A 13570-nucleotide genomic window follows, 5' to 3' on the forward strand; every position below is an offset into this window, starting at 1 on the left:
ATTTTTTTTAACAAGACTGAAATTTCAATATTTTGGAGAAGTTCAACAAACCTTAACTTCACGACCTCCAAAAGTGTCACTGATTTACATTTCAGTCATATTTGTACTCAGGAAGTTTTTGCATCACCTTACCTCCATGTGTAAACAGAACATGTTTATCCCTGTCAGAGAGAAACAATCAGGTTAAGTGTATACATGTGAAAATCTTTACTGTTGATCAAATTATCAGAGTTTAACCTATGCTTCTCTACCTGATTAAAAAAAAAACTAATTGATTCAAAAGATATGTGTGGTCTGATTAAGTTTGTACTGGGGTTATTTTTTCTGTTTGGGCTACTGATTTTAGCACTACTATTGATAATTCTGTGTAATGGTGGTGAAATAGTTTTGAGTTTGTCCCTTCAGCAGTGATGCCTTTCTTCATATTTTATAAGAATTTAAATGTTCTTGTTATTACTTCAATCTTTAGTACTTTTGACACTCCGGATCAGTAGGAGACAGTAAGCAGATTTGTAACAGGACCTTCAAATGCTGTGAAGCTCGAACAAAAAAACCTTTTTACAAAGAAATTGGTTTACTTTTTTCTTCATATATTTGAAATAAATCAACTTACAAAATCTAATTTTAAAATAAAAATTCAAAAAGCTGCTGTTTGGATCCCAAAATGTAAAATGTAATTGTCTCAACAGTTGAATAAAGGGGCAGCTACTCCCACAAGGCTGCAAATTTTAGCAGAAATGTTTTTGTATCAGTGGGTTTTAATATCAAGTTTTAGGGTAGAAAATGTATAGTTTTTGCTTAATTATGCATTACTTTTAGTTAAACAGAAAAGCCTAATTTCCTATATTTCACTGAATGCTCCAAAAGAAAAGTAATTGATTATATGATCCGCAATTTAGATTGGATTCGGTCTGACAGAATCCCAATGCATTTTTAACATGCTGTTTGTTAAAATAATTAAAAAAAAATAGCTTAGTAATACAACTTAACCTATTAAAAGAAACCTAACTAAATATACTGAAAATATGCACCAGCTTCATTTTATTTTATTTTTTATAGAATTACCATTACAAAACATTTGGTTTGAAACTTTGAGGTGTTTTTTATGCTTTTGTGTTTTAGTGCAAATAATCATTTTTAACAATGATTTGACGTAACACAATGCTTCCGAGTGAAATTTAGGTTGATAGTTGTGGTTTAGTTTTGCAATTGAATCATATAATCCCAGTTTAGCCATCACTGCTAAAGTCATGGTGCACATTGGAAGAGTTCATTACCTCCTGCCTGTGTTTATCTGTCAGACTGTCTGACTTTTTGTCTAATAGCTTTTTTTTTTTGTAAAGTTTCTATTGGACAGCTTTTAAACATGTTTTGCATTATTCATATAACTCCACAATAAATGGTCAGGGTGCTTGGCGAAAAAAAAAACCCAACAGGTTTTACAAGATATCAAAGATGAATCTGGATTCTGGCAACATTTTGAGTAATGCAGTCTAGAACAAGAAAAAAATAAGGGATCTTCGTCACTCAAAGACAATAAATTAAGTTATAAACATGCAAAAAATGCTACATTATAGCTAAGACACTGAGGAGTTATTATTTATGAATCTAGACATCAAATAGTGTGTCCATGTAAAAATCACTATACTAGTGATGCGTACTAGTGATATCACTAGTACATATCACAGTATGGGTGGAAATGAGCTGCTTGGTAGCAGTCTGTGCTTTCCAAGTGCTTTAGTTGTTTATAAAATGATAGATGCCATTTTGAACCATTTTCTACATCTTTCTGGTAAAACATCTTACTGAAGTAGATTATTGTATGCTGAACCACCATAGTCATTAATAATCATGAGCAAGTGGAGTCAACATTTTCAAACCCTTTCACAAAGCTTCAGTATTGGTTTTAAAATGTAACTGGATGGTTGTTAAGGAGAAAACTATCCTTAAGCTGTCTTGAGAAGCTACATTTTTGTACCAGATTTTTGTACCAATAGCTAATAAACAGATAATCTTTAGGATTTAAACTGTTGGTCAGAAAAACAAGAAATTGAAAGGTGTAATTCCCCGATATAGTTATTTTTTTAAACCTTTGATAGAAAAATTGTAGGAATTATAGGGGAAACGGTTGGTTGCAGCACTACTATAGTCATTTCTCCTGTCTATGATGGCCTTGAAGCCACACTTTCAATTCTGCATTCACCATGTTGCAGCCACTATTAGTATCCTCAGTATGTCACAATAAGGTTTTTCAGGCATATTTATAACAGCTGGATAACAAAGAAGTATCTTTGATGTGATGCCAGCAATTATGCTTTCTATTTATCCTGATTTTCTTCCACCTCTTTAGTGGTCCATTGCCCACCCAGTGGAACCACGCCTTCAGAGTTCCTGTCATCATTCATAGAGCAATGTTAGTCTGCAGCAAACATGCAATCTACAGAACACAGATACTATGAGATTTACAGGAACACATAATCAGTTTGAATTAGTCTTAGCAGTATTTGGGGAAATTGGACCTCATTCCAACATTACGACCCACCTGATTGTGGAACAGCCTGCCAGAAAACCTCAGAGCTGTAGAGACTAGTGTTTTTAAGAAAAGGCTTAAGACCTCCTTTTTTAGCTTCACTTATAGCTAAATTCTTATTTGATTTAGTCTTATCTTTTATATGTTTTTTTTTTGTTACATTTACAGATTTTATAGAATTTTATTTAATTGTGTATCTGTCTAATAACTTGAAATACCACTTGCTTATGTGTTCATATTGTTTTGATCTCTTGCATGCACCGTTTTTATTAACTCCTTTACTCTATTTTCTTTTAACTTATTTGATCATGAACTCATTTATTTAATCTTACTTTTGTTACTTTTACAATTTACTTTTGTTACTAATGTTTTTTCTGTGTATTTTATTTTGTTTATACTTTTGGCTTCGGTGATTTCCTCCTGGGATCCTTCCCTCTCCGGTAGCTTTGTCCGCTTGGTTCGCTTGGTCTGCAGGGTTGTTGCCGTGGTGACTGTCCTGGTCTGGGTGGCTGTGAGGTCCGGCACAGCACCGTTGTGGTGTGGACCCGAGCCCGCCCAGGCCTGGGCGGTTCTTCTGGTGATGCCCTCTATGGCAGTGGGTGTGCTGGTTTCGGGTCTGAATAGATGCCCAAAATATTGTTTCTTCACAGCAGCTTCAAGTCACATTCTATTGATACTTTTATACCTGCATTCAGTTAAAAGACAATAATGAAGGATGGAGATTATGGAAAATGTGGCCGGGGTGATAGAGTAAAATGTATATGTGTTTTTTTTGTGTGTGAGTATTTGTGATTGTTTATGAAAGAAAACTAATGAGGTGTGTGTTTTTAAATTGCTGTTATATACTCTGTTGAGTGAGGGGAATAAATAATTTTTGTAATTTAAAGCATTTTGTTTTGCCTTGTTCGTGAAAAGTGTTTTAGAAAATTTGATTTGATTTGATAAATCTTGTTCACATTTTGTGTGACGCTACCTCTAAAGGAGGGGAAATTGGTTCATATAGCTGCTCAGGATAAACAGAATATAAATCTAAAGCAAAGCTTTTTAAACTTATATAATAGTGATCTGAGTTTTTCCCATTGCAGTTCTTTTTTCCAAAACAAAAATCAAGGAAACAACTTACATCTTAAATATGTGTAAATAGTTAATAACAAAATAAAGCTGTTTAAAAACTTCTTTAATGTCAACTGAGGTGCTTTTGGCTACAATTATGGATGTGAGTGCAACATGCCTTTCCAACAGCTATTATAGGGCTTTTTATTTAGAGGTGCATTCTTGTGAGACTGTCTGCTTTCAAAATCTGTCAGTATTTTGCTGCATTTGCTGTAATTGACCCATCCACCTCCTTGAGTTTATAGTGCCTACTGTAGAGAAGTATTCCACATCAGCGGAATGCTGCTATTGCCTCCCTCCAAGAAGGGAATGGTGGGCTTTAATTAATGTGCTGTGTTTTGCTTACACCAGATATTCCATTCAGAAAGATTTACTTTTACCACCTTAAAGCTCCAGTCTAGGCCTTATGATGGCTGACAATATCTTACACAGATGCAAACATTTATAGGAGAGATGTATGGCAGTACTTCTTTGTATTTACAATTAGCTTATAATATGTTCCTTACTTTTCAGTATCTCATCAGCATGGAATAGGATTTTTGCTTTACTGCGCCATTTATAACAGAACTGACAATAAAGAAAATGTAATAAATGAAATCTGACCTGTCCAGGGTGCACCCACATCATGCCCAATGATTGCTGGGATAGGCTCCAGTTTCCCTGGGACCCTTAATTGGACTAAGCGGTTAAGAAAATGGATGAATAGGTAATAAATGAAATCATGTTACATCTAGTGCCGTTCATGTAGCGTTATTTCATTAACTTTAGCAAAAGTCTGTAGAATTGGTATTCAAAATTGTGTACAACTGTACCAGGCGTGGACCTGTATCATCAAGCATGATTATTGTTGTTATTGTTTAACCTTTATTTACCTATGCATGGCAGTTGAGAACAACTTCTTATTTGCAATGAGCACCTGGGCCAGAGGCAACAGTAAAATATACAACAGTACAGATAGTAAGACCATACCATACAACTTTCTTTCTAAAGCACTTAAAAAAAAAAAACCAAAAACCCAAACTAACAGCTGACCAAAGTGCTGTACAATAAATGTAATAAATAAATAAATGAATGAATAAATAAATGGAATAAAAAAGAATAAAAACGATACAGAAAATGACCAAAGATTAAATTTAAAAAATGCTTCAAGTTAGTTCATAAGAACTATAACAAATTTAGGTTTATGGGCCTAAATGATGTGCAAGTCATATGGATTAATCACTCTATCTGGCCTTGTCGAAAAAGATGGCACCCAAACAAAACAACCTAAACAAAAAAAGTGATAAAAAACGAACAAACAAACAAACAAAAAACAGGACAGCAAAACAAAGTTTAGCATCATTTAATAAAATCTCATGTCTCACATGGAAAGACAGAACAGACAAAAAAAAAAGAAAAGAAAAAAAAATCACATTGAAGAATGAATGAATGACATTCTTAGGAAGTGCTTTTGTTTATTGCAGTTTTCTGTCTTAATGTACTTACTAAATGATGTTTTAAAAAATGTCTTTAAAATGTCAATAATAATCTTGCTTAATGCTTGTTCAAGCAACATTTACGTGATTAGATAGACACTTTGAATATAAGATCAAGTTTGATATATCATTTTTCATGCACCCGAAATATCACTGTGGCTGGGTAGGGCTTAATGAATACATAAAGACGAATTTTTAAAACATCTTAGTCCAATTTATCGTGTTTGCCAAGTTAGTTTCACACATACAAACACACACACACACCGTATCTTGTTTTTCACCACCAGCGTCAGCTTCACGGCAGCCTAGCAACGCGGTTGCCCTGCAATGCAGAAGTTTTTGGTCCGAGTGGCGCTTCTGGCTTCGGACGTTAGCGTCAATCAGCGGCAGATAGATCGCAGGTGTGCGTTTAACATGCAGGCTTTAAACTTGCTTTGAATGCAACGTTCCTCCTCGGGACCAAAAACCGAGCTCGCTGGGAAAACAAAACTTGTTAGCCCAAGATGTTTGTCTGGTTTTGGTTTTTCGTTTGTGTTTTTGCCACCTGTCGCTTTTTAACAGCTAAACATGTGATGATTGGTCAGCCTCAGAGGGTCCCAGTCAACAGCACTGGTGTGTTAAAGGCTGCACGGTTTGCTGTGGTTGAGTTTAACAGAGCCAACATAGAAGAGCTGTTTGCCTACAAAATTATGAACGTCACTTCTGCCAAAATGCAGGTAAAACTTTTTAAATGAGCCACAGTTGTGTTAAAATGAGCAGTTGCCAAGAAATGCTGCTGTCTTCCTCAGATAGTCGCAGGGATAAACTATATCCTTGATGTGCAGTTGGGACGTACAGTGTGCAAAAGGAGGGACGCGGATGACAGTGAGCCATGTGCCCTGCACTCTGAACCCAAGGTTAGTTTAACATTGCACAAGCTGTCAGACACAGCCTTAATAAAATGACATCTGAAAGCCTGCAAACGGGCCTGTAACTGTGCAGCTTTCTGTTCTGCAGAGCATTTTGAGTGTGGAAATGATAAACATGATGCGCTAATTTGCCATTCATTTCAGGAGCGACAGTGCCACTTCGTCATTACAGAAGTCCCATGGGAGAATTTACGTGTACTTGCAGAAAACAAGTGTCGTCGAGATTAAAAATGAGCCTTTCGGGGTATTGCTGCCAGTGTTGGAGTGTGTTTCTCAAACTCAGTTACTACAAAACTGTGTGTAGTTGGAGTATATGACTGGTTCTCATCTTTACCACTTGTTTCAATACTGAGCTGAATTATCTCAGTGACCTGCACCTATTCTGCATTGTATAGTCCCCCACCCCCCCCCCAAAAAAAAGAAAAAAAGCGAGGGGGCATAATTATTCCATTGAGTGACTGAGGAAGCTTTACTGTGCCTCATCTCTCAGTGTGTGTCCTGGCAGCTGTAAAGCTCTGGTTGCGTGTCAAGCTTGGTCAGACACATGGCTGCCAAACTGAGATGAGGTTACACCTCTCAACGCTATACAACCACGGCCTCCAGAAGGGCTGTGTGTGGAGGATTACAGGCATTTTCAGATTACTGTTAAGCAAGACTGGACTGTCTGCTGCTCTGACCCCCTTTTTGAGAAGTACGGGGGGTGGGTGTAAACAGTTCAGTGACTGGGATGAATAAAGGTGTACAGCATGAGGAAAACTAGTATGAAAATACAAGGCCATGTGTTTATGTATATTTGGGGAAGTAATGAATTTAGTTAAATTTCAGATGTATTTTGTCATTTGCAAGTGATAGAATGGAGGAAAAGTCATCAAATATAAAATGTGAATTACCAAAATGGTGTGGGAGGAGAAAAGGGCTGCATCTGTTTGGCATTGATTACATTAAACTATTGCATGGATAAGCGATTCACACACCCACTTACCAAGCCCACACTGTCTCTAATGGTAGATGTCTTAATCAAACTGAGCAAACATAAAGAATTGACTGGCATTGCGTATTAGGAAGCAGGGGTCAGGAATGTGGGGGTGCAGGGATACTCCTGTTGGATGGCTAACATTGAAGCTATAGGGCCAGGAGTTTGCCCTGTCCATCTGCCACCCACTCACCCAGTGACACACTAACAGGTGCGTGCATGCAGATACACGTGTGTTATTTTGCGCACACGCTCACATGCTCCACCCCACACTCTGGCCCTACCCCTGTTCTCACTTAGCCTGGGCAGCAGATGGTGAGGGGTAAGGCTTGTAGCCCCCCTCTCAACTCCAAGCCACCAGTTCCATCACCCCTATACCCCCCCACAAACATCACCCCACCCTTCTTTGTGTTTTTGAAGAGCCTGAGTGTTGAAAGCGAGCCCCAGCTTGTTTCCCCCCCTTACAAATCCTTGGCTGGCTGCCATTGGCGGGACTCAGTCAGGTGTCCTAATGCTTCAGTTAGGGGAGGAAACGCTGGTTAATCTGCCCATCGCGTGCCACCGGCCATGGCCTGGCCTCTTTGTGTCTGGCACCCCTCTGATCAGTACCTCCACCCCTTCATCTGTCTTCTCCCTCTTCCAACCCAGTTTCTCTTCCCCAAGATAGCGTCATTCTTCCTAAGGGATCAACCCTGCTATCTCTAGATGTTTTTTTTTTGTTTAACTCGATTCTAACCATTGTCTTCCAATATTGTTGACGGTTGTAACCATCTTGTTGTGATCAGTCATTGCACCATTTTCCATTAGTGGTGGCTCATCGTGGCAGTCCAGTGTACGCACAAATGTACCTTATAGGTACACTGCAGAGGTACAATGACACTGCTGTAGCCTCTATGTCCTCATACTTATGGCATATATTCAGCCTTTTCAACAAAGATATGTAACTCCAGCAATTATTACGTTTCACTGCTCATATTCCTCTTGAAAACATGGTCCCGAGTCATGCTCACTGACCTCATTGTCAATCCCAAGCTACAGTACATCAGTGTAAAATAAGGGTGAGCCAGTCATGTCAGAGTGGCTTCTGAAGGAAAACATATTGGTTTTAAAATGACAAAATATCTATATGTGAAGTTAAAAACATTAAACTAATGTATTAAAATATTAAGATTAAAGTAACTTTTTTTCTGCCTTTTCTGGTATCAAAATCTTTCCCCTCTTTCATGATGAAGGGTCTGCATCACTGTGTCACCCTTGAAGGTGCTCCACTCTGATTAGGATGAATACTGCTTAGATGCTCTTTTGGGGAGACTGATATGGTGGTGTTGCATAACCAGTGAGAGGTCATTACCATTTGACCCTTGCTGACCCTATTTTTGATTGACCCCTGGTTTGGTCACCTCTTCAGAGCCCAGGCCAGAGAATAAGGTCATAGTTCAAAGTATCCACAGCTGTGCTTTTGTAGAAACAGCAGTGCTTTGATGGTCAGTTTTTATCCAATAAACCAGCAGTTTAACTCAATGTTTTTTTCCCTTCTCTTAAAAAAAAAAAAAGACTTCTTTACTACAGTAAGACTAAATCAACGTGATTTTTACTTAACTATAGCTGCACTTAATATCCGATTTGATGTTGGAAAACATTTTATTATTATAGCTCCTTTTAATGCTTTCTGTTTATAACATTTTACAGATGAGTTTTTCACACTTTACCTGTCATTTTTGTGCATTTAATACTGCATTTAGTCTTCCATCGCATGCAGACTGTACAGAAAAACACGCATTCTCTTGCTTCAGCATTGTGACCAAAGCAACGTGTCCGCCATTGTAGTCTATTGAAACACAGCTGTGGTTTGTTTTTTAACTTCCTGTTTGTGACCAGCGTGCCGGGTTTCCTTGCAATCAGTGCTGCAGCAGGAGGGAGAAAAATCAATACTTTCAATGTAATGTGTGGCCAGTGCAATAAGAGAATGATTTATGTAGGAAAGGCTAGTCCCTGAATAAGATAGGATATGTGCTTGGTGGCTGGATGAATGAAGAGAAGGAAGGTTGGCGGTACAGCAACTCAAAGCAAAAAGAACTAGAAAAGGTTAAAGTGTGTTAAGCTGCTTTTGGTTGCAGTACCACTCCTCTTCCTGTCCTCCTCTTTTCTCATCTCTTCAACAAACCATGCTCTCTGACCATCCCGATTAATCTTAGCTCTGTGGAATTATAAGACTAAAGACCGACGGGACACACGCACAACACACACACTAGGAGTTCAGCAGGTGGGGGACCACCAGCCAAAAAACAGCATATGTCCCTCTCCCCTCCAGATTAATGGGAGCATGTTAATATTACAACAATCCAGTGAGTGAGGAGGGGATAAGGGGCAGGAGTGCAGAGGGGTGGGAGATGTAAGGTAGAGGGAGAGTGCAAGAGCCTGGCAGACAGACTGAGATTCAGGGGGAAGCACAAGGCAAGAACGAAAGCATGTCTGCGAGGAAAAGGAGGAGAGAGCAAGTCTCGAAAAGATGCGGAGACATGGAAGTGCGGAGGCGGGAAAAAGCAGGAGAAGCGAGGACATAACAACCATAGAAAAATGTGTGTGTTTGCTTTATTGCAGTGGCCCCACCTACCCCTCCATCCTGTTAAGGAGGCACAGTCCCAAGGAGGAGGGGTAGGATGGTAGGCTCCCCTCCCTCAGTCAGCGACACAGACGCACACTCTCTCTGTGGCTCATACACGCACTCTGCTCCGCGAACAAGCAGTCACTGAGGAGCTCTGGATAGATCATGGTTCTGCAGGTGTCCCACCCTTCTCACAAGACATGGATGGTACAGGAGGTACTACTTATGTTTGCTTTTCAAATTTTGCCCTTTTAAGTTATTTCTTACATAGTTATTTCTGTTTTTCTCTTCCTGTTTTTCTCATTTGTAGATTTACACTCCCTGTTTCAGACTAATCCTTGAGCCTCCGCTGTTTATGTGTTTGTGTGAGATTGCATTTATGTGAATCTGAATGCATGGTTGTACAGTTGTTTACAAGCTGTAATGTAGCCGCAGGTCTGACAACTTTAGCAGAGCGGGTTCTAGTTGATACAGGTGCTTCGTGGCTATTTAATTTTATTATCTTGTAATGCACTTTAAGAACGTGTTTGATAGGGTTTATTGCTTTGGCTGCTTGTTGCATTATTTTCTCAATTATTTGTTGTATTGCACTTTTAAGAGTGGAGGTAGACAAAGCGCATTATGTATGCCTTGTGTACACCCTCTATATGCGTATTCATGATGTTTGGGTGAAGGCTCTCAGTCAAATTAATTGCATAAGAAAAATAAGCATCTTTACAAGAAGAGCTTTTTTGGAATACAGCAGTGAAAATGGACAATGGAAGAGTTTAGTTCATTTTTTTAGTTGGGTAATGTATATTTATAGTCATATGTTTAAACCACCAAGTTATGCAGTGCTGCAATTTTTTAAATTTAATCTTAAAAAGTAGATCTGAGTGGCATATAAAGATTTATTTGGTCAAAGGCCAACCTCAGTGCCATGTTTTATTAGAAAGAAATAAAGATGATGGAAGAAAAAACGGCTAATAATCTCATATTAATGAGGGTGTGTATGTGAGGGTGAGCACATGTCTTGTATGTAGCATGGTGTACAGGCAGACACTCAATACACCCCTCTGCTGTTCATGCTTGAGATGGAGCTCGAGTGAAATATCACATTCATTTTAAACAATGATAAAAAACATACCCAATGAATAATTTTATTTTATATATTTAAAATAATATTTGGTTTTAAATTTGATCAAATCAGAATTTTTTTTTTTTTTACACATTGACTCAATTTACGTGCCAAGTCCCTTCATGATTTTACTGGAATGTCTAAGATGAAAGGTGTGTAACATTTTTCATGTCGAAATATGGCATAGTGACACCAAGGTTGCTTATTACTAAAATGAATTAAACATTTGGCTTAGTTTTGTAGTTTTTACTTGTTTATCACATAGTGCTGTAATATCGACATTGACCATATTTGATATAATTTGATATTTTATATGGTTTTACAGTGTAAGAGCTTGTATGTGATTTAGTAACAGTTTGTCCAGTCAGCTTATTTGATCTCTGTTTGGTTGGTGTTTGTTAAAACACACATGACAAATAAGCTCTAAATCCATTCTATAAATCTGTTCTCTCTGCAAAATCTACTCTTCATCCTTTTTCTTTTTCTCATCCTTTTGGCGAAAGCTGTGTTCTCTTCAACCTTTTTTTAAGCTAGTATTGACCTTTTAATAGTATTATCCACAGAGCGTGTGGCAGGGCCAGGGTCACATCCCTCTAGGGTTTGGATGGTCAGGCCTCTGGCCACAGTTTGGTCAGAGAGTGGCCAATAGGACCTAAGCTGTGGTCATCCTTCAATCTAGCCCCTTTCAAAACAGAGGTCACATGAGTCAAAGGGTAATAAGTTTAACCCTTCAAGGGGTGAGAAGTCAGAGGTCATAAACAAGGCTATAGGGAGAAGATTTGATTCATCAATCAGTGGCACTCCTGGTTATATCTGTGCATATTGATGACATGCTCATTTCGACTTTTCTCATTTGCTTGGCTTGCAAAGCACAAAGGGCAGCCATGATCATGGAAGTGTGAGCAAGAATAAGACATTTTTTTGTTTTGTTGCTGTTGTTTTGTTTACAATTAATGCTATTATATCAATTTTCTTAGTGCACAACACTCTTAAATTTATTTATTTTTTTAAACATATCTGCAATATAATGGTAAAGCTGCTCAGACTCAAAAACAACATGAGTTGAAATTTTCTACTTTTAATGGAATCTGGTATAATAATGTGGAATTAAATTTTATGTTATTAATCTTAGCTGTATTTATTCCTAAATATGTGTCTGTTCACAACATTTTTAATATTACACTCAGATATGTCCTACAATTTTCTTTTATAGCCTAACTACATCAATTGGACAGAATTGTGGTATATTCAATATTGAGGTATTTTTCCCTTTTCTTGATCTCTTTTTTTGGATAAAGTAACCGCTATTTGTATTATTTTTGTCTGAATGAATGGAGGCTTATGTGAAGGGGTGTGGCTTTTCCTGTGCATTTTCTTTTTTTCCCGTTTGGATGTTCTAACAGCCTCCTATATAAGCATTCAGTCTTTAAATTTAATGATATTGAAACAATTTAGCTGAATGATAATATAATAGTTTCTCAAATTCAGCAGTAGATGAGCTAGTCTATCCCATGTAGTGTATCTGAAATGGTGCTGTGCTGATGTTTCAGCATCTTCCAGAGGTCTCCTTTCCCTGGCTGATGTTAGCGATGTGTCAGCATTAAGCAAGGCCTGCCTGCTGGGCGCTGGGCGATGGGGCCGTGGTGGCGACCAGCCCAGCCTGGCCAAAGGCCAGACCAGACATGTCTTGGCAACAGACAACAGAGATGTGACAGGATCAAAGATTGGCAGAAATGTTCTTCTACAGCTTGCAGTATTGTTGATTCGTAGATCTGCAAAGCCTGACAGTATTTAATGCATACTCTCCTAAGAATATGCATTTATTGTATGCCTATAGTCTACCATGGTGGGAGAAAGAACATGGCTGAGAGAGGAGATGAAAGAAGGCATACAACATCCTTGGTCAAACTCCAAAACCAAGACATCAAAGCTACATTGGCATGCTCTTTTGCCATATTTACCACTTCCAACTTCAACGTGTGACTTTACTGCACATCCATGTTATAGACTGGTGGGTGTATGTGAGACTAAGTACACTCTAGGACGTGTGCATGCCATTAAGTGTGTGAATAAGAGAGATGTACATGTTGCTCAGTCAGCTATTGCACAGACAGAGGCCATCAATCACAAATGCATGGTGAGCTGCATTGGTCTTTTGCTGGTCCCTCAAGTCTTCTCCCAGGGCCAGAATTACACAGCATTTTACTTGCAATACTGCGTTTTGCTGGACTTTATCATAACTGCACCATAACTCATGCAACACATTTGTGCAGTTTTATATCTGTATTTACGGTCAAGTACAGCTGCATGCATTATTTCTAGCAGTTTTTTATGTCGTGCACATAGTAATATGTGCATATGATAAAGTCTGATGTCTGTGTCTTGGGCACCATCTTAAAATTATATGAAATGTACTAAATTTATAATAGGAAGATTGTTTCACAGTAACAGTAGACCTTCATTTCACCCCCAACAATGCTGTTTTTCACCACTTTGACATTTTCCCCATATATGCATCTAATATCAAATTCTGAGTTCTATATAAGCTTTTTGTTATTTCTGTTATGTTTGACCGTATTATCATCACAAAATTTTTTATATTTCCTTACTATTTCATTATTAATGTGTTTGCTTTCCTTCTGGGTTATCTCAATATCCCAACCACCAAGTCTAAATAGTCCACAAAAACAACTGAGCAAATATCCCATGAAAATAAGTGTTGGTCTGTGGTATTTGAAACCCAAATATATTTCATAGATGAACATGAACACTTGGGGTTTTGGGTAAGAAATGATGAGACACAGGCTCAGGTGTTAATGACTCAGCGAGAGTGCATGTAATAAGAAGCA

Source organism: Telmatherina bonti (genome assembly GCF_933228915.1).
Source record: "Telmatherina bonti genome assembly, chromosome: 11".
Classification (NCBI taxonomy): Eukaryota; Metazoa; Chordata; class Actinopteri; order Atheriniformes; family Telmatherinidae; genus Telmatherina; species Telmatherina bonti.